The 21,244-nt window shown below is 44.7% G+C and overlaps 1 protein-coding gene across 8 annotated transcripts in view; it reads right to left on the bottom strand.

Annotated features, from left to right (window-relative positions):
- The window catches only part of LOC128699669 (serine-rich adhesin for platelets-like), a 1,564,428-nt gene that overhangs the window by 896,831 nt on the left and 646,353 nt on the right, over positions 1–21,244 (bottom strand). For 6 of the 8 annotated variants that reach the window (XM_070099420.1, XM_070099418.1, XM_070099410.1 and 3 more), the window contains one exon: positions 18,989–19,606. The gene's annotated coding sequence lies outside the window, so the exon portion shown is untranslated. The remainder of the gene's footprint in view (positions 1–18,988; positions 19,607–21,244) is intronic. The other 2 variants (XM_070099415.1, XM_070099416.1) reach the window with 1 other exon arrangement.

The following is a 21,244-nucleotide window of genomic DNA, read 5'->3' on the forward strand; positions in this document are numbered from 1 at the left end:
ATAACGGAGTAGTTGGAATTTGTCCTCATTGAACATCATATTGTTTACCGTTGCCCACTGGAAAACTTTGTTTATATCTTCTTGGAGGTTAACCGCGTCCTCAGCAGATGACAGCCTCATGCAGATCCTAGTATCATCCACAAAGGATGATACAGTGCTGTGGTGTATATCTCTGTTTATGTCTGATATGAGGATAAGGAATAAGATGGGGGCGAGTACAAGAATGATACACAGATTTTGTATATGTGTCTAATTTTCAAGGAAAATACTGCTGCTTGTACTAGCTTGTTTAGAGTACTGTTCAGTATTTACGACTCCGGTCAGGGAAGGAGAACTGTCACAGCTGCAACACAATACACACATCATTTATGACCAATATAGGGCTAATAAAGCATGTAAATTACTGGGAACGCCTCAGAGTCATAAATATGTATTCATCAGAGCGGGAGAGGGAGGGAGGACGGAAGGGAGGGAGGAAGGAAGGGAGGGAAGAAGGGAGGGAGGGAAGAAGGGAGGGAGGGAGGGAGGGAGGGAGGGAGGGAGGGAGGGAGGGAGGGAGGGAGAGAGAGAGAGAGAGCGAGAGAGAGAGAGAGAGAGAGACTGTACACTGACATTCACTTATCCGAGAGAAGAAATGCCAGCTGCTCTAAGCTACATCTATCACCAGCTGAGAGCTATATCAGCTTGGGGAAATAGATGTGTAGACAGCCTGTACTGTCTGCACAGACAGCCCATGCTGTCTGCCAGCTTAGTTCATATTTCGCGCCACTCAAGTGTTGCCCTCTGTAGCCAGGCCTCTCGGTGGGCACGGCAGCCTGCCTGCCCTTGCCTCGCTCTCACTCACACAGTGGCCTAGCAGGAAGACACAAGACCTACTCCTAGCTCTCTCTCATGGGATGGCCCTCCCGGGCCATGGGCACAACACACAAGCCTGTGTACCCACCACGACTTAACAATAAAGTAAGAAGCCTCCGAAGACGTATCATTTACTCCCCGCTACCAGAACACCAAATAATCCTTTTTTTATAAATGGTGGAAAAAGGTGGTCGCAGCAGTGTGTTTGCCCAGAGAGAGGAAGGAAGGAATGAAGCTGTTCACTTCATCCCCCTACACAACAAACATCCGTCTCTCAACGAGTTATCCTGATGTCGTGTCTGCACATTTGAGCATCCAGACACAGGTACAAGCAGGATCCAGCCGAAATTTACCGAATTTCTTCGAGAATTGTAAGTGACCCCAGTGACCCCACGCTACAGTGTCCCACGCTGTTTCTCAAGTCACGTGTTCAGCGTCACTTGTATGTTGCTGTTGTTGTTCAGCTCAGCACAGCTGTTTCAGCAAGCCAGAGGTGAGTTTTGTGGCGATTTCTGCGTCCAGTGTGAGTTCTCCACGTGTTTGTGGGAGGAGGAAGTGGCCGTTCCTTGCCTCGCCCTGCTGTACTCTCACACCTCACCAGCCTACCGTACACCACTCACCACTGCCCACTCCCTCTGCTGTGTTTTCTGCTGTTTTTCATGTGAATTCTTTGCCAGTGCTGTGTATCCGAGTGCCCGAGGCCACTCGAAGCTACGTGGATCAGCATGCCAGGTAGATCATGACACCATGTGGATCACGACGCCACATGGGTGTGGGCGATGTCACATGGATCTACAAACCACGTGAGTTACCGAGCCAGATGTCCCAGGCCACATGCTGTGGTCTGCTGCCCGCATCACATTGACGTCACCTCGCGACATCACGCCCGACATCACATGATGTCACCATCGAGTGTTCTGTAATTATTTCAGTATTGTCGAGAAGACTGAGAGAAGATATATGTCGTGTTAATTAATTCCTCTCAGTGTTCTCACATTTTAGTATATGTCTTAGTGTTAGTTTTGTGCACAGAAAAGCATCATTTGCTAGTTTAAGCCATGTTGTACCGCATGTACCATGGGTGTGTAAAGTTTCCATGTGTCCAGTGAGGTCTGAGCCAGACCTGACTAGCACCACTGTGCTAAGTCACCCGTGTGACCAGCGCGTTTGACAGCTGATTACTCAGCCCTGAGAGTATGAGCCCCCTTGTACAGAAAGCTTTTATGCTCGTCGCTCGTGATGCTCTGCAGAATCGTACCTGCTACGATTCCCATCGAGATTTGTTTCACTTCACCTCCAGACCTTCAGAGTGCAGTTATATGTAGAGAAACAAGTCTGGGGACGCTTAGACTAACCTCTGCTATAACTCCAACTGCCGAGAGAATGATACTCGTCAAGCCGTAGTTAGCCCTGTCGGCAGGCGCTGTGTCAGCCTCGTGTCACAAGCTTCAGTGAGCAGCCTGCACAAAGAAGATGTCACTTTGACTGCTAGCTCTCTCACTGCAGTCTGGTGTATGATGTTTCAAATCCCAGATGTTTCGCCCAGTCGTCTCTGCCACAACTCGCTCCACGCTCGCCGGCAGTGACAGCCCAGTAACAGTACCAGTCGAGAAGTGTCCTCCTGAGTCGCTTGCCATAAGTTCTGCCCAGTTGCCGAGTTTTGTTGACGCCTCACTCGAGGGCACCAGCATGTCGTGCCCCAGGTTGAGTGAAACCTGCAGCAACTCCTACGATGACTGCTTCACCATTCCAGAGGAGACCGTAACCTGTTACATCACAGCTCAGCAGCAGCGATGTCTCCTGTGTTGCAGTATCTGTCCAGACGCAGGAAGGCGTGCAGTGATGCCCTTTGACGCTCACTGCCTATGACCACGATGTTTAGCACACCCCACATGTTTTTTTCTTCCCTCCCTGTAGGAAGTTTTTTTTCCATGTCCATATGTATATATATGTTTTTTTGTGTTCTGTGCCCTGTTCCTACGAGAGAGAGACTGAGTTTCTGACACGTGGTAGGTGGACGAGCGTATGTAGACAGCCTGTACTGTCTGCACAGACAGCCCATGCTGTCTGCCAGCTTAGTTCATATTTCGCGCCACTCAAGTGTTGCCCTCTGTAGCCAGGCCTCTTGGTGGGCACGGCAGCCTGCCTGCCCTTGCCTCCCTCTCACTCACACAGCGGCCTAGCAGGAAGACGCAAGGCCTACTCCTAGCTCTCTCTCGTGGGATGGCCCTCCCGGGCCATGGGCACAACACACAAGCCTGTGTACCCACCACAACTTAACAATAAAGTAAGAAGCCTCCGAAGATGTATCATTTACTCCCCGCTACCAGTACACCAAATAATCTTTTTTATAGATGGCAAGTAACATTTGTACCTGAGAAAACGCAAATGATCGTCTCTAGGCACCATGATGGCAATGCTGGTGCAGTAGTAAGGATGAATGGGAGGGTGTTGGCACCTGGAGAAGAAGTTGATATCCTTGGGGTGAAATTTGACTCCAAACTAACCATGAAGAACCATGTTGTAAATCTTGCAAACAAGGCAGCCAGGAAGCTTACAGCACTTCGCCATATGTCGCATCTACTTGACAGTAGGGGTTCCAAGATTCTGTACAAGGCACAAGTACGCTCACACCTTGAGTATGCTCCACTTTCTTGGTTTGCCTGCCCCCCTCTCTCATCTGCGACTGCTTGACAGAGTAGAGAACAGAGCAAGACGTCTCATCTCTCGCCTGGACCCATCCTGGATAGATCTGTCATTTCAGCAGAGCCTTCAACACAGGAGGGATGTGGGTCGCCTTACTGTTATGTACAAGGCCAATATTGTCAAAGTATCACACTTGGATCCACTTCGAGGACAGCGTGAAACAAGCTTTTATGCCACAAGACGGGCAGAAAGCAGCAACTTCACTCTGGCTGTACCCTTCTCTAGAACATCACTCCATGTGAGATCATATATACCCAGGATGACTCGAGTATGGAACACATTCGTACAGCATAATGATGTCAACGAGATAAAGTCAGTTGATCAAATGAAAATGCTGGCCCACAGATGGCTCTAATTTCATCCTGTTCCCTACTTGTATATCTCATAACAATAAAAATACTTTCAAATGAGCTGATGTAGGTAACAGCTCTTAGCTTGCCAATAAAGTTAGGAATTCTTAACCTGTAAATAGCTTGTCAATAAAGCTAGGGATCCTTAACCTTGTCAAACCCTGTGTAAAAAGAGAGAGAGAGAGAGAGGGAGAGAGAGAGAGAGAGAGAGAGAGAGAGAGAGAGAGAGAGAGAGAGAGAGAGAGAGAGAGAGAGAGAGAGAGAGAGAGAGAGATACATAATAATATATATGTGGAAAGTACTTAAGGGTCTTGTTCCTCAAGTACTGAAGTGAGAGATATGGAAAAGCGTGTAATATAAACCCAGTGGAAAGCAGGGGCGCTGTGTGGACAATAAAATAACACTGTATCAACATCGGGCTCCAGACTATTCAAGATCTTACCAGAAGATAACAGGAACACTGCTGACACAAGGGTAGAAGTCTTCAAGAGGAAACTGGACAAGTATCTTCACCAGGTGCCAGATCAACCAGGCTGTGATGGATATTCGAGTCAGCGGGCTACCAACAGCGACAGCCTGGTAGACTAGCAATCGCCAGATGAACCTGATCCAAGGCCGGGCTTAGGGAGTATAAAAACTCTCGAAACTCATCAAAGGTATTGAATATACTGGAGGGATTGGTCCCAAACTTCCACACCGAAATTATTACTTATGAACACAAGAAACTTGTCAGACGGTGCAGGATACTCCCGAGGAAGGAAGGCGAGAGTTGAGAACACTGAGAGAAACCTTAATAAGTGTTAAGGGACCACGACTCTTCAACAACCTCCCGCCATACATAAGAAAGGTTACCAACAAACCTTTAGCTATCTTCAAGAGGGAACTCGACAGATTCCCCTAAAAATCTGGTGCAAACGCTGGACTGAGGGCGACAGGCACCAACAACTTGATCGATCAGGTCAGCAACCAGGAAGCCTGGTCTGGGACCGGGCCGCGGGGGCGGTGATCTCATGCAAATTCTAGACATTGTATATGGAATCAGAAACATCAGAAACACTGCAAGACAGACAGAATGTGCACAAACAAGTACTGGACACAGTGTTGAGCAGGACATGTACATCTTTATCCTGAAAAGACATCCAGGTATAGCACATGTCTTACACATCAGACTGTTGGTAATGTATACCATCACTGCTACCACACTGGACACGGTATACACACTGGAGGTGAGGTGAAGAAACTTCCTAAGCGAGATGGATACCTCGAAGTTAATGGGCCCAAACAACATCTCTCTGTAGGTTCTGCGAGAGTGAGCAGAGGCATTGTGTGAACCACCGGCACCAATATTCAGCAAGTTAACTGAAACAGGGAAGCTGTCTGACGTCTGGAGAACAGCGGACTTAGTCTTGCTATTTAAGAAAAGGGGAGAGACAGTAGCGCTGAACTAGATAGACGTCAGTGTCACTGACATGCAAGATTATGGAGAAGATTATCAGGAGACCTGTGGATTATTATTATTATAATCAAAAAGAAGCGCTAAACCAAGGAGAGCTGTGGAGCACTTGCAGAAAACCAGATTTATAAACATGGGTTTGGTGGCAAATCTTGTATCATTAATGTGCTCGAGTTCTAAGACAAAGTAACGAAAGTTAGACAGTGGACTCTTGACACTGTCCACTGCTTATCTCTCTCACTTGTTATCACTTAAATGTTCAACAACTTTAGGTTTTGCAGATGTTCTGATATTAACATTCCTCTGGAGCCGAATTTCATTTTAGTTAAGAAAGAAAAAGTGAAACATATTTTTGGAGTGTAAGAAGGCGTCTGATACAATATTGCAGGTGTCTGGGTTAAAGCCTAGAGGAAGAGGCTGGAATAACAAGGAAAGTTCTACAGTGGATCAAGGGATATTTAACATAAAAAGATGTTTAACAATTCGCAAACGGGTGAAATTATTTACAAACATTATCTCAGTTCACAGCAGGATTCGAACCTGTGTACTCAGCATGAAATTATACAGTACTTACGCCACTCGGCCAGATCCTCGGCCACGTACCACGTACCTTGATGCAGAGTGTGTAGGTTCGAATTCTGCGGTGAACTGAGAGATAATGTTTGTTAATATAAAAGAAAGAGGTGTGATAGTCGAGAGTGACGAGTGAGGTTCCAAATGGGTCAGTACTTGGACCAGTATTATACTTTGTGTATACAAACTACAATACAGAATAAATAGCATCAAAGGTGTCTCTGTTCTTAAAAGTAAAACTGACCAGGATAATACAAACAGGAACAGACCCAGTAAGACTACAAATAGAGCTGGAGAAGTGGCTGTTAGAATGTAACCCTAGCAAATGTAAAATTATGAAAATCGGGGAAAGGTAAAGAAGACCAGAAAAAGAGTACAGGCTTAGTGGACACATTATGTAAACCTCAAGGGGAGCACAGTTCCGAGTCTTTCACATTAGGAAATCGCAAAACTGGCAAATTTCAGTATAGCTTTCAGGAACCTCAACAAGGAGTCATTCACGACACTATACATAGAATATGCAGCACCAGTAGTAAGAAACCCGCATCTGATAAAGCATGTTAGCAAACTAGAAATGGAGCAAATTTTCCAGCGAGACTAGTCCCAGAGAGATCAGAGAAGCTTTTCCCCAGGATATTAGAAAACAGAAGAATCAGGGAGATAGGTATTAATAAAGGGAATATTAACAAGGTCTTGAGGATATCTCTCCAAGAGAGAATCCGCAGTAATGGATTTAAACTAGATAAGTTTAGATTTAGAAAGGACATAGGAAAGTATTGGTTTGGAAATAGGGTAGTTGATGAGTGGAACAGTCTACCTAGTTTGGTTATTGGGTAGTTTCAAATTTAGGTTGGATAAGTACATGAGTGGGAGGGGTTGGATTTGAGTGGGACTTGTACATCGGAGCTTGTTTCTTGGGTGGCATTGAAAGTTGGGTTGGTCAAATGTTTGTTAGTGGGATGAATTGTAAAGGACCTGCCTAGTATGGGCCAACAGGCCTGCTGCAGTGTTCCTCTTTTCTTATGTTCTTATGATTACGACGTACATAATACTAAGAAGGATTGACCAGGTGGACAGGGCTAGTCTGTTGGAGAGTCTGATTTTAGATAAACGAGGTTACAGCTGGAAACTAAAATCACAGATGAGTCACAGGGATGTTAGGAAATACTTCTTTAACGGTATGACCTAGGCAGCAAAGTGGCCAAAACGAGATCCATACACAGCTGTAAGAAGGGGTATGATAGTGATCACGCAATCAGGAGTGAACCCAGTAACAGCCAGCGGAGAGGCAAGGTCAGGACCTGAGAATCGACCCCTGCAACCACATACAGCTGAGTACAAATAAGTGAGCACAGAGACACACACAGAAGTTGTGACTCGACCTCTGCAACGACATATGAGTGAATACTCTTTCTCTCTCTCTCTGTCCAACTTTCTGCCTGGTCCACCATCCCTCATTCCTTTAACTCCCCTCCCCGACATTCCACTTCCCCCCACACACCCAATAAGTAAACACCTCACCGACACACCTGGATATTCCTCCCCCTCTCTAACAACCTCCCCAACGCAGCACCTCCCAGCACCCAACACATCCACCAGCCTCCCCACCACGGCACCTCATACACCTAACTCAATATCACCTACTTATTTCCCTTCCATTTCCTCCATTCCCCGTCCATCCCAACTTACCCAGCAACTCATTGTGAGAACGTTGGTTTACAACAAAAATCCCCAGGTTCGAATCCCGGGCAAGCGAGACGAGCCCACGAAATGCAGGCATTTTTTCCTGTAGCCAAGTAAATCACCTGAATGTTATAGGAACACAGTTAGAAGCCTAAGTAGATCTATCACTCACTATGATAACATGAACGTAGATAAGTACATTTACTTGCTAAGTAAACTGACTGATATTGTAGCAGCCAGGCTCAGGCTCGGTTACAAGTCTTTCTGACAGCTTGCGAGATACACAGATGATGATCAAACTAAATACGAAGTGTGTGAGCAGCCCTATGGTCACTATTTTGATCACTATGTGCTTTATTGTCCACTTATTGAAAAATATAGAGATAGTGTAATAGCCTATGTGATATGCCAAGAAATCTTATTAATGAAGATAGGATACGAGGCACTTTATCAAATATCCTAAATTTGCTTATTACAGATCAAATATAAACTGTGGATATATATCCAGATGTACCCCTGTTAACTCTTTCTGGGGCTTAGTTTCAAGGCAGTTTATTGTCCCCGTATATTCTTGCGCTACCGTCCACAAGATACATATGGGATGCACAATAAACTAGTCACTATCGTCTACATTGTGACTCCATAGGATGGATATGGGATGCACAATTAACTAGTCTTTGTCTCCTATATAACAATTCACAAGTGGTAGTAAATTTAACTCTGCTGGAAGGGAACCTTGAAGTTGTTATAGCTGGTGAGCCTTTAATGGAATATTTGATATCCTCACTGCCCTACTGAAGTCTACCAGCTCAGGCTGACATTACTGAAGTCTTCCAGCTCAGGCTGACATTACTGAAGTCTCCCAGCTCAGGCTGACACTACTGAAGTCTACCAGCTCAGGCTGACACTACTGAAGTCTACCAGCTCAGGCTGACACTACTGAAGTCTACCAGCTCAGGCTGACATTACTGAAGTCTACCAGCTCAGGCTGACATTACTGAAGTCTACCAGCTCAGGCTGACACTACTGAAGTCTACCAGCTCAGGCTAACACTACTGAAGTTTACCAGCTCAGGCTGACACTACTGAAGTTTACCAGCTCAGGCTGACACTACTGAAGTCTACCAGCTCAGGCTGACACTAATGAAGTCTATCAGCTCAGGCTGACGCTACTGAAGTCTACCAGCTCAGGCTGACACTAATGAAGTCTATCAGCTCAGGCTGACGCTACTGAAGTCTACCAGCTCAGGCTGACACTACTGAAGTCTACCAGCTCAGGCTGGCAGATTTTTAACCCTATATATTTAATCCATCCTGTGTGATGAAATATGACAGTGAACAACCATCCTGTGTGATGAAATATGACAGTGAACAACCATCCTGTGTGATGAAATATGACAGTGAACAACTATCCTGTGTGATGAAATATGACAGTGAACAACCATCCTGTGTGATGAAATATGACAGTGAACAACCATCCTGTGTGATGAGATATGACAGTGAACAACTATCCTGTGTGATGAGATATGACAGTGAACAACTATCCTGTGTGATGAGATATGACAGTGAACAACTATCCTGTGTGATGAGATATGACAGTGAACAACTATCCTGTGTGATGAGATATGACAGTGAACAACTATCCTGTGTGATGAGATATGACAGTGAACAACTATCCTGTGTGATGAGATATGACAGTGAACAACTATCCTGTGTGATGGGTTGTTTCCCGTCACACCAGGATGACTAAACTTGCAGATGAGGGAGGGTGGTTGCCTGTTATGTTTGAATATTGTCCTACTGAGGTAAGAGAGGCCGGGTTTATCAATATAAAGATACTGGAAGGACTGATCCAAAACCTGCACACTGAAGTTACTACTTATGAATACAAGAATCTTGGCAGACGGTGCAGGATACCCCAATGAAAAGGAGGGGAGCGATGAAGTGTTAAGGGAGTTTACCTGGAGAGGGTTTCGGGGGTCAGTGCCCCCGCGGCCCGGTCTGAGAGCAGGCCTCGTGGTGAATCAGGGTCTGATCAACCAGGCTGTTACTGCTGGCCGCACGTAAACCGACGTACGAACCATAGCCCGGCTGATCAGGTACTGACTTTAGGTGTCTGTCCAGCGCTTTCTTGAAGACAGCCAGAGGTCTATTTGTAATCCCCCTTATGTATGCTGAGAGGCAGTTGAACAGTCTTGGGCCCCTGACGCTTACTGTGTTTTTCTCAGTGCACTTATGACCCCCCCTGCTTCTCAATGAGGGAATGTTGCACCTCCTGCCGAGTCTTTTGCTTTTATTGGGAGTGATTTTCATGTGTAAGTTTGGTACTAATCCCTCTAGGATTTTCCAAGTGTATATTATCATGTATCTTTCTCGCCTGCGTTCCAGGGAATACAAATCAGGGGACTTCAACCGTTCCCAGTAATTCAGGTGCCTTATCGTATTTGTGTGTGCAGTGAACGTTCTCTATACATTCTCTAGGTCAGCAATTTCGCCTGCCTTGAAGGGTGTAGTGTACAACAGTATTCCAGCCTAGAGAGAACAAGCGATTTGAAGCGAATCATCATGGGCTTGGCGTCCCTAGTTTTGAAGGTTCTCATTATCCATCCTATCATTTTTGTAGCAGATGAGGTAGATACATTGTTGTGGTCTTTGAAGGTGAAATCCTCTGACATTATCACTCCCAGATCTTTCAAATTAGTTTTTCGCTCTGTGTGGTTAAAATTTGTTTCATACTCCGCTTGGAGTCTTGCAGTGTCTTCGATGGAGGACACTGTCATAATTCGGGTGTCATCCGCAAAGGAAGACGCGGAGTTGTGGCTTACATCTCTATGTCAGATATGAGAATGAGGGGTAAGATGGGAGCGAGTACTGTGCCTTGTGGAACAAAGCTTTTCACTATAGCTGCCTCAGACTTGGGTCTGTTTACTGTTCTTTGTGTTCTTTAGGAAGTTATAAATCCATCTACCAACTTTTCCTGTTATCCCTTCATTACGCATTTTGTGTGCTATCACACTATGCTATTAACTGTCGAAGGCTTTTGCAAAGTCTGTGTATACAATATCGCATTTTGTTTATCCTCCAAAGCATCCAGGACCTTGTCATAGTGGTCCAGTAGCTTTAGGACAGACAGGAGCGACCTGCTTTAAACCCATGTTGTCCTGGGTTGTGTAACTGATGGGTATCTAGGTGGTGGGTGATCTTGCTTCTTAGAACCCTTTCAAAGATTTTTATGATATTGTATGTTAGCGCTATCATGTTAGCGCTATCAGTGTGTAGTTCTTCGTAATTGCTTTACTACCACCTTCGTAAAGCGGGGCTATGTCTGTTGATTTTAGTGAGTGTGGGATGACCGCTGTGTCCATGCTCCCTCTCCAAAGAATGCTGAAGGCACGTGACAGAGGCTTCTTGCAGTTCTTGATGAACACGGAGTTTCATAAGTCCGGGCCTGGGGCAGAGTGCATGGGCATGTCATTAATTGCCTTTTCGAAGTCTTTTGGTGTTCGGATAATATCAGAAATTTTTGAAGTGACCAAATTTTGAGTCTGTCATAAAAAAATCATTTAGTGGGTCGACCCTGAGTCTGGTTAACCTCACGGGACCACGACTCCTCAGCATCCTGTTGTCATGCATAAGGGGGATTACCAATAAACCCCCAACTGTCTTCAAGAGGGAGCTCGACAGATACCTTGATAGTTCCTGATCAACCGGGTTGTTGTACACACTCCGGACTGCAGGCGGAGGGCACTAACAGCTTGATCGATCAGACCAACAACCAGCAGGCCTGGTCTGGGACAAGGCCGCGGGGGCAATGACCACAGGAAACAACTGCAGGTAAATTCCAAGTAATACTCCTCCCCACATAGTTCAACTGTCACTGTCACGGGAGAACTTCCAGATTCTCTATTTTTTCCATCTGCTCTAATTCCTCTTCTCCTCTCCTGTACATTTTGTGATCACTGTAACTGTTTGTTCCGCCTCCATGCATCACCTTCCTAACCTACCATCAGCCTCTTCAAGGCCGCACATCATACTGTCACTGTATCTTTCCTCCAGCTTGCCTGGTCTGTTATTACCAGATTTACGTCTTCTCTTCTATCACTTACTAAATCTCGCAGTCTCTAGTGATCATCTCTGCTGAAGCTGATGATGGGTAAGACATACATGTAACACTTTGGTACCTACACTGTTAGAGAAATGAGACAGGAGCTATGAATCGACCTCTGCAACCACAATTAGGTGAGAACATGTGCAACTCTTGGGTATCTTTGTGTAAACATTTAACCACTCAATAAAGATACCCAAAGTGTTGCACACGTGTTTAATCTATCAACTTGTCGGCTCTCTGAACCATCTATCTATACTGCTGTCAGACAGCAACATCTTGGGATCTTGATACAGAGAATTCTACGCAGGCTTAACCTATAGTCATGACCTATTTCCACCTGTGGATTTGTCCAAGGTGACACCGCCTACGACTGCCTCACCTCACCCGTCTGCAGTATATGAGATCCTTCTCCGTGCATATTCTGTATTCTTATCAAGACTGATGGACTGATTACATCGACCCCAGGCTGAGGGGCTCATTACCTCAATCTCCTGATCTTCACTATTCTTTGAATTGGACTGATGAAGCCACTGTGTGGAGAAAAGTTTCCACAACAGTGTTACGCAAGTGTTGCAGAAGTGTCTAATTGATCAGTTTGTCGGTTGTCTGAACCTTTTATCTATATACCTACCGAGATAAAATGTATCGCCTGTAAAGGAGGCTCAAGTAGTGAAGCTTGCTGCCCAAGCAGAATGTTTCAATATTAAAGGTATCTAAGTGTTGGACATGTTTCTTGCTCATCAACTTGGCCGGAGAGAACACTTTTAACAATGTCAGTTCACGCCATTCTATTATAGTCGTCTCCTGATGACTCTGCTCCCGCTTTTCTCTTTCATTATAACTGGCCCTTCCACCCTTCCCCTCATTTTGCCATTCCGGTTACCCACCCCTCCGAAACCCAACCTAAAAACCCTAGTCTTTGACCCATTCAGGGACTACCCAGGCAATAACCATACTGTTTCGCCTGAGAACCAGCCCTCAACCGCAATAGACGAGGCAATCAGCTTCCTCCACGAAAGAATCTCTGAGGCCGCCCATGCATGCTGAGAACCAACATCAAAGATCTACCAGCAATACAAACCAGCCAGAGAAATTAAGGACAACCTGAATAATAACCAAGCAGAGTGCAGAAGGCACCACCAAATGGGATAGGCCACCTGGGCTGTACTGAACGGGATGAGGAAACTAATCATCCTAATCACCCATCACTAAAGAGAAATATGGAAATATCTTGTTTTCCATGCTAACCAAGACAAGCACTGTCCTGATCAGTTCTGGGGGCCAAACCCACGCCTATGCAACTCCTAACTCACTCCTTCACCGAAGATGGTGAGGAAGTGACTACCCTCCTTGAGGACCCGCAGGACGAAGCCAATTTGATGGGTGAAGTGTCAGAGAAAATTCTTTCATACAATGATAGTAGAATATTCAACAATAACCACTACCAGTGAGTCAACCAATGGAGAGATGTGCCAAGTCATAGGCAGAATGAGAAATAAAGCCCATAGCCCCTCAGGCATAACAGTACAACAATTAAGGTACCTACCCAGAAATTGAAATATGCCTCTGGACACTTTATCGTGACACTTAAGACAGCACGGATGACATTCATTGCAAAACCCAACAAAGACAGTCATAACCTGGAGAACTACAGTCCTCTCTCCTTACTAGAAGTCACTGGCAAAATCTTCGAAAAAATTATCTCCAATAGACTGAACTGCTACATCAATTTCAATCACCTCTTCACTGAAAAACAGTGTGGCTTCAAGACCCACCGAGGAACCCAACACGCTATCAATACCATCTTCGATGCTGTGGCTAGCCGGAGGAAACAGGGCAACCTTGCCCTAATTGCAAACTAGAGATGTACACAAAGCTTCTGACAGCCTGTGGCACGACGGCCTCATATTCAAACCTGCCGACCTTCCAGACCAAAACTAGACCCTCCTCAGGCTTATATACAATTTGTTATCAGGAAAAAGCATCATCCCCAACTTCAACAGTAAGTCGGCAAAGCCTTTCACACCGACAGCTGGGGTGCCACAGGGCTCGTGCCTCAACCCTATACTCTTCAACATATACGTCAACGACCTCCAACCTGAATTCAATCATACCATCATCACCCAATTCGCTGACGACGTTATCCATGTAGTGTCATCCGTCCCCATATCTGGAAAAAACAGGTATGTAAGGGCAATGGAGAAAATGAACACGGAACTGCAAAGAATAGCCAACTGGAAAAAGAAATAGAGAACTACGACCAATCCGGACAAAGTCCTCATCAGCACCATCGGATGTTTTCCCACAACTATTGACAACAAGGTGGGTATCTCCATTACAGGCATACCAATCACCAACAGAAACCCGAACAAGATCTTGGGATATGAGATCGACAGACTACTCCACTCCACATCTCACATCTAGAAAAAGGTGAACTTAGCAAAAGTCCACCTCAGTCAGCTATACAGGGTTTAATCAAGCCCCTTCCCACATGAAGAAGCCCCTGTACAAGATGATGATAAGACCTATGCCTGAATATCCTTGTGTGTCCATGTCACTAACAACGAAATCCAACATGCCACAGCTACAAAGAGTTCAGGACAGAGCACTCCACTTTCTCACAGACACCAGACGGATATCGATGCAATATGTGGCAGGCTAGATAAACTGAAGAAGAGACAGTTATATGACTGGCAAGAACTCTGTATACCAGACAGAGAAAACTCTCCCCAACCAACGAACACCAACTACATCAACACACCTCCCCACAGAACCCAAAGAATGACCCTCCAACAAAGACTCCGACGCTTCATCCATAGGAACTTCCCGAGACCAATGATCCTGAGTAATCTCCTTGAAGATACAGAAGAATGAGTACCATCAGAACCATTCTATGTCCAATAAGGATAAAACTTCCCCAGTTTATGAAGACTTACCTTCTAACTACTTAACACTTTAATCTACCCATGTAGCATCTGCAAATCTCAACGGCAGGCCACCACAACCAACAACTCCAGGAAAGCAACCGACCTCCATCAAGTGCCCTGCAACCATCTCTAGCAAGCACCCTGCAACCACCATCTCTAGCAAGCACCCTGCAACCACCATCTCTAGCAAGCACCCTGCAACCATCTCTAGCAAGTGCTTTGCAACTACCGTCTCTAACAAACGCCCTGCAACCAACCTCTTGCAGAAAAATGGAAATAGCAAGAAGTATACCTCCTACCAACTTAGCATCATACATGTGTGCAATTTGTATACAGGTGTGCCACTGATGGGTAGTGTGGCATACCCCATCCTATGAAGTTCATGAATAACACAACACACACACACACACACACTTGTATTAAAATGCACCAAAGTGGTTGAGTCACTTACCTTTATTACCCTACCTCCCATACCCCTACCCACCCTTTACCCATATTTCCATCCTTACCCATCCTTCTACCTTCCCCATCTTACCAAAACTTTGGTCATAAACCAGATCATCAGATCATTTTGCCCACAACCTTCTGTTTTTCTTTAATGTTGCTTCCAGTCTTTGGGTTCTTTCATCAGTACACAAATAACCCAGCACATAGAAGAAAAAAACTTGGACCATTTACAAATTCACAGTGTTACTATGTAAATGATCAAAGTCGGACCGAAACGTTGTCGGAAGTTCCTTTCTCTCCTATGTGTGAGTTATTTGTGTACTTTCTTCAAGACTGGACTGAACACATCGATTCCAGGCTGGGGGACTGATTACCTGAAACTCTTCCTCTATTTCCACCATTCATCTTTGTACCGGATTAATGGATCCACTGTGTGGCGAAACGTTTCCTCAATAAACATTCCAAAATGTTGAATAAATGTCCCATTCCTCAACTTATTGCTTGTCTAAGCCATTTATCACAAACCAGTTATTATGAAATCTAATACTTAACCCCCCCTCATTTTTTCTGATGGTGTCACAATCAGATGCGATTTCAGGACAACCAGGTGATGGAGTGATTGACACTTCCTGCCCCTCACCGATATTCTGGTAATAGTCTGTAACAGGTCAGGTTGCAATACCAGTCTGTGTGGTACAGTACCACTGTGTACTCGCCTGTTAGTGGCTGCAGCAGCAGACAGGATCTCTGCTGTGGGATACTGGGTTTACTCTTTCCTGACGGTAAAACCTATTATACCTGTTCTTAAAACTGTGTATGAATCCCGTGCTTTACCAATTCGATGTGTGTGTAATGGTGGTGGTAATAGTTGTAGTAGTAGTAGTAAAACTGTAGTAGAAGCAGTAGTAGTAGTAGCCGTAATAGTAGCAGGAGTAGTAGTAGTAGTAGTAGTAGTAGTAGTGACCGCAGTAGTAGTAGTAGTAGAAGCAGTAGTAGTACTAGCAGTAGTAGTACTAGTAGTAGTCGTAGTAGTAGCAGCAGTAGTAATAGTAGGAGCAGTAGTAGTAGCAGCAGTCGTAGTAGCAGTAGTACTACTACTACTACTACTAGTAGTAATAGTCGTAGTAGTAGTAGCAGCAGTAGTAGTAGAATCAGCAGTAGTAGAGTAGTAGTACTAGTAGTAGTAGGAGCAGTAGTAGTACTACTAGTAGAAGCAGCAGTAGTAGTACTACTAGTAGTAGAAGCAGCAGTAGTAGTACTGGCAGTAATAGCGAAGAACCATCACATCTCCACTAACTTGGTACTCAACATGTTCAGCAGACGGGGGTTCGAGCCTCCACCATGTCTTGCCCTGAATGACCCACACGAGTTTAGCACATAACATGAATAAAAAAATGTGGTTGTTCCTCTTATCTAGTTAATTGGTCTGTGGTCGTTCTTATCTAGTTAACTTGTCTGTGGTCGTTCTTATCTAGTTAACTGGTCTGTGGTCGTTCTTATCTAGTTAACTTGTCTGTGGTCGTTCTTATCTAGTTAACTGGTCTGTGGTCGTTCTTATCTAGTTAACTTGTCTGTGGTCGTTCTTATCTAGTTAACTGGTCTGTGGTCGTTCTTATCTAGTTAACTTGTCTGTGGTCGTTCTTATCTAGTTAACTGGTCTGTGGTCGTTCTTATCTAGTTAACTTGTCTGTGGTCGTTCTTATCTAGTTAACTGGTCTGTGGTCGTTCTTATCTAGTTAACTTGTCTGTGGTCGTTCTTATCTAGTTAACTGGTCTGTGGTCGTTCTTATCTAGTTAACTTGTCTGTGGTCGTTCTTATCTAGTTAACTGGTCTGTGGTCGTTCTTATCTAGTTAACTTGTCTGTGGTCGTTCTTATCTAGTTAACTGGTCTGTGGTCGTTCTTATCTAGTTAACTTGTCTGTGGTCGTTCTTATCTAGTTAACTGGTCTGTGGTCGTTCTTATCTAGTTAACTTGTCTGTGGTCGTTCTTATCTAGTTAACTGGTCTGTGGTCGTTCTTATCTAGTTAACTTGTCTGTGGTCGTTCTTATCTAGTTAACTGGTCTGTGGTCGTTCTTATCTAGTTAACTGGTCTGTGGTCGTTCTTATCTAGTTAACTGGTCTGTGGTCATTCTTATCTAGTTAACTGGTCTGTGGTCGTTATCTAGTTAACTGGTCTGTGGTCGTTATCTAGTTAACTGGTCTGTGGTCGTTCTTATCTAGTTAACTGGTCTGTGGTCATTCTTATCTAGTTAACTGGTCTGTGGTCGTTATCTAGTTAACTGGTCTGTGGTCGTTATCTAGTTAACTGGTCTGTGGTCGTTCTTATCTAGTTAACTGGTCTGTGGTCGTTCTTATCTAGTTAACTTGTCTGTGGTCGTTCTTATCTAGTTAACTGGTCTGTGGTCGTTCTTATCTAGTTAACTGGTCTGTGGTCGTTCTTATCTAGTTAACTGGTCTGTGGTCATTCTTATCTAGTTAACTGGTCTGTGGTCGTTCTTATCTAGTTAACTTGTCTGTGGTCGTTCTTATCTAGTTAACTGGTCTGTGGTCGTTCTTATCTAGTTAACTTGTCTGTGGTCGTTCTTATCTAGTTAACTGGTCTGTGGTCGTTCTTATCTAGTTAACTTGTCTGTGGTCGTTCTTATCTAGTTAACTGGTCTGTGGTCGTTCTTATCTAGTTAACTGGTCTGTGGTCGTTCTTATCTAGTTAACTGGTCTGTGGTCATTCTTATCTAGTTAACTGGTCTGTGGTCGTTATCTAGTTAACTGGTCTGTGGTCGTTATCTAGTTAACTGGTCTGTGGTCGTTCTTATCTAGTTAACTGGTCTGTGGTCGTTCTTATCTAGTTAACTGGTATGTGGTCGTTCTTATCTAGTTAACTGGTCTGTGGTCGTTCTTATCTAGTTAACTTGTCTGTGGTCGTTCTTATCTAGTTAACTGGTCTGTGGTCGTTCTTATCTAGTTAACTGGTCTGTGGTCGTTCTTATCTAGTTAACTGGTCTGTGGTCATTCTTATCTAGTTAACTGGTCTGTGGTCATTCTTATCTAGTTAACTGGTCTGTGGTCGTTCTTATCTAGTTAACTGGTCTGTGGTCGTTCTTATCTAGTTAACTGGTCTGTGGTCGTTCTTATCTAGTTAACTGGTCTGTGGTCGTTCTTATCTAGTTAACTGGTCTGTGGTCGTTCTTATCTAGTTAACTGGTCTGTGGTCGTTCTTATCTAGTTAACTGGTCTGTGGTCGTTCTTATCTAGTTAACTGGTCTGTGGTCGTTCTTATCTAGTTAACTGGTCTGTGGTCGTTATTATCTAGTTAACTGGTCTGTGGTCGTTCTTATCTAGTTAACTGGTCTGTGGTCGTTCTTATCTAGTTAACTGGTCTGTGGTCGTTCTTATCTAGTTAACTGGTCTGTGGTCGTTCTTATCTAGTTAACTGGTCTGTGGTCGTTCTTATCTAGTTAACTGGTCTGTGATCGTTCTTATCTAGTTAACTGATCTGTGGTCGTTCTTATCTAGTTAACTGGTCTGTGGTCGTTCTTATCTAGTTAACTGGTCTGTGGTCGTTATCTAGTTAACTGGTCTGTGGTCGTTCTTATCTAGTTAACTGGTCTGTGGTCGTTCTTATCTAGTTAACTGGTCTGTGGTCGTTATATAGTTAACTGGTCTGTGGTCATTCTTATCTAGTTAACTGGTCTGTGGTCGTTCTTATCTAGTTAACTGGTCTGTGGTCGTTCCTAACTAGTTAACCAGTCTGTGGTCGTTCTTAGTTGAATAACCGGCCTGTGGTCGTTCCTTTAGATCCATCATATTTATAATGCTAAAAGAAAATCTGAAGAAACAAGACATAACTTCTAACACTGTTACCTGTTGACACAGCACATTCTTACCTGTTGAGGCAAACAGCTGCTCCTGTTGGCACTGTAAACAGTACCTTACTGGCAGTTCGCACTACGCACTATACATATACTGACGCTACGCACCGCACTGACTGTTTACGCTACGCACCGCGATGATTGCTGACGTTACGCACCGCGTCGACTGCTGACGCTACGCACCACGTTGAGTGCTGACACTATGTACCGTGTAGTTTGCTAACACTATTCACCGTGTTGTTTGCTGACACTACGCACCGCGCTAACTGCTGACACTACGCACCACGTTGTTTGCTGACACTACGCACCGCGCTAACTGCTGACACTACGCACCACGTTGTTTGCTGACACTACGCACAGTATTATCACTGTTCTACATACACACTGTCAGCTCTATACACCGTCTGTCAATGCTGGCACACCACGGGAAGATTCTTTACGCGCCGCAAGTAACACGCAAGCTGATCACCTGTTGGCACTCCCATTTATCGTTGGCACCCTTCAACAGTGTGGCACTCCTTCCCCGTTATCACAGTGTCACTATTGGGGCACCAGAACAAACACAGTGTGTGTTAATTACTTACACCAAGCGCCCACCACAGTGTTCACAAACACACAGCATCACCGCCTAATCTGAAACAAAAAAAAAAAAATAATTACGAGAACAAATACAGAAATAAGTAAAACATATAAAGTAAAAGGACACAAGTGCAACTAATGTGACATTTTATTGTGGCAACGTTTCGCTCTCCAGGAGCTTTGTCATGCCGGCTTGACAAAGCTCCTGGAGATCGAAACGTTGCCACAATAAAATATCACATTAGTTGCACTTGTGTCCTTTTACTTTACATATTGTCGGTAATTATACCAACATATATTCAATAAGTATTACACAAATACACAAACAAGTGGAAGAAATACACAAATATGTCGAGATACACAAATATGAACAAATACAAAACTATGTTGAACAAATACACAGATGCAATAGCAAATAATTACAAAAGCAAGATCGGCAACCATGCAGATACTAGTTACACACCCCAGGGCAACATGGGTATTGAGCAGGTCGCTCCTGCCTGTCCCCCCCCCCCTCAAGGAAGGTTCCTTGATGTTGGTGAGGGGCTCTTGATTTAGGGAATTGGATCCGTGCTCCAGTTCCCCGAATTAAGCCTGAATGCCTTCCACACACCCCCCCCCAGGCGCTGTATAATCCTCTGGGTTTAGCGCTTCCCCCTTGATTATAATAATAATAATCCTGCCTGTCCCAGCTACTGGACTGGACCACATGTATGAGAGATAAATACTAATATATACCTGGAAGGTACTCGAGGGCTTGGTCCCAAATCTGCACACTGCCATAACAACATACTGGAGTGAGAGATATGGGAGGAAGTGTAAAATAAACCCAGTGAGGAGCAGGGGTGCGGTGGGGACAATAAGAGAACACTGTATCAACATCCGGGGTCCCAGACTTTTCAGCATCTTACCAGAAGATATCAGAAACGCTGCTGGAACAAATGTAGAAGCCTTCAAGAGGAAACTGGACAAGTATCTTCACCAGGTGTCAGATCAAACAGGCTGTAATGGATATGTGGGGCAACGGGCCTCCAGCAGCAACAGCCTGGTTGACCAGGCAAGCACCAGAGGAGCCTGGCCCGTGGTCGGGCTCCGAGAGTAGTGAAACTCTCTAAACTCTTCATAGGTAAAGGTATATCAAAGGTCTTAGATGCACTAGAGGACAAACAAAATACAGATGCAGTATCCACAGACTTCGCGAAAGCCTTCGACAAGTGTGACCATAGTGTAACAGCGAACAAAATGCGTGATAAAGGAAAAACGGGAAAAGTTGGTAGATCGATCCATAGCTTCCTAACGAATAGAACACAACGGGTAATAGTAAACAGAGCAAAGTCTGAGGTGGCCATAGTGAAAAGCTGAATTCCACAAGGTACAATACTCGCTCCCATCCTGTTCCTCATCCTCATATCTGACAGACAGAGATGTCAGCCACAGCATATTGTCTTCCTTTGTGGATGACATCCGAGTCTGCATGACAGTGTCATACATCGAAGACACTGCAAGACTTCAAGTGACATCACCTTGCAGCATCACTCCAGGACACTGCCTGACTTCACCACGCAATGTCACTCCGGGACGTTGATGTCACCTTGTGATGTCACTCCAGGACGTTGCCTGACGTCCCCCAGGATGTCTGCCTGACGTCACCCTGGACATCTGCCCAACGTCACCTCGCGATGTCACCAACGA

This window comes from Cherax quadricarinatus, chromosome 67 (assembly GCF_038502225.1).
Source record: "Cherax quadricarinatus isolate ZL_2023a chromosome 67, ASM3850222v1, whole genome shotgun sequence".
Taxonomy (NCBI): Eukaryota; Metazoa; Arthropoda; class Malacostraca; order Decapoda; family Parastacidae; genus Cherax; species Cherax quadricarinatus.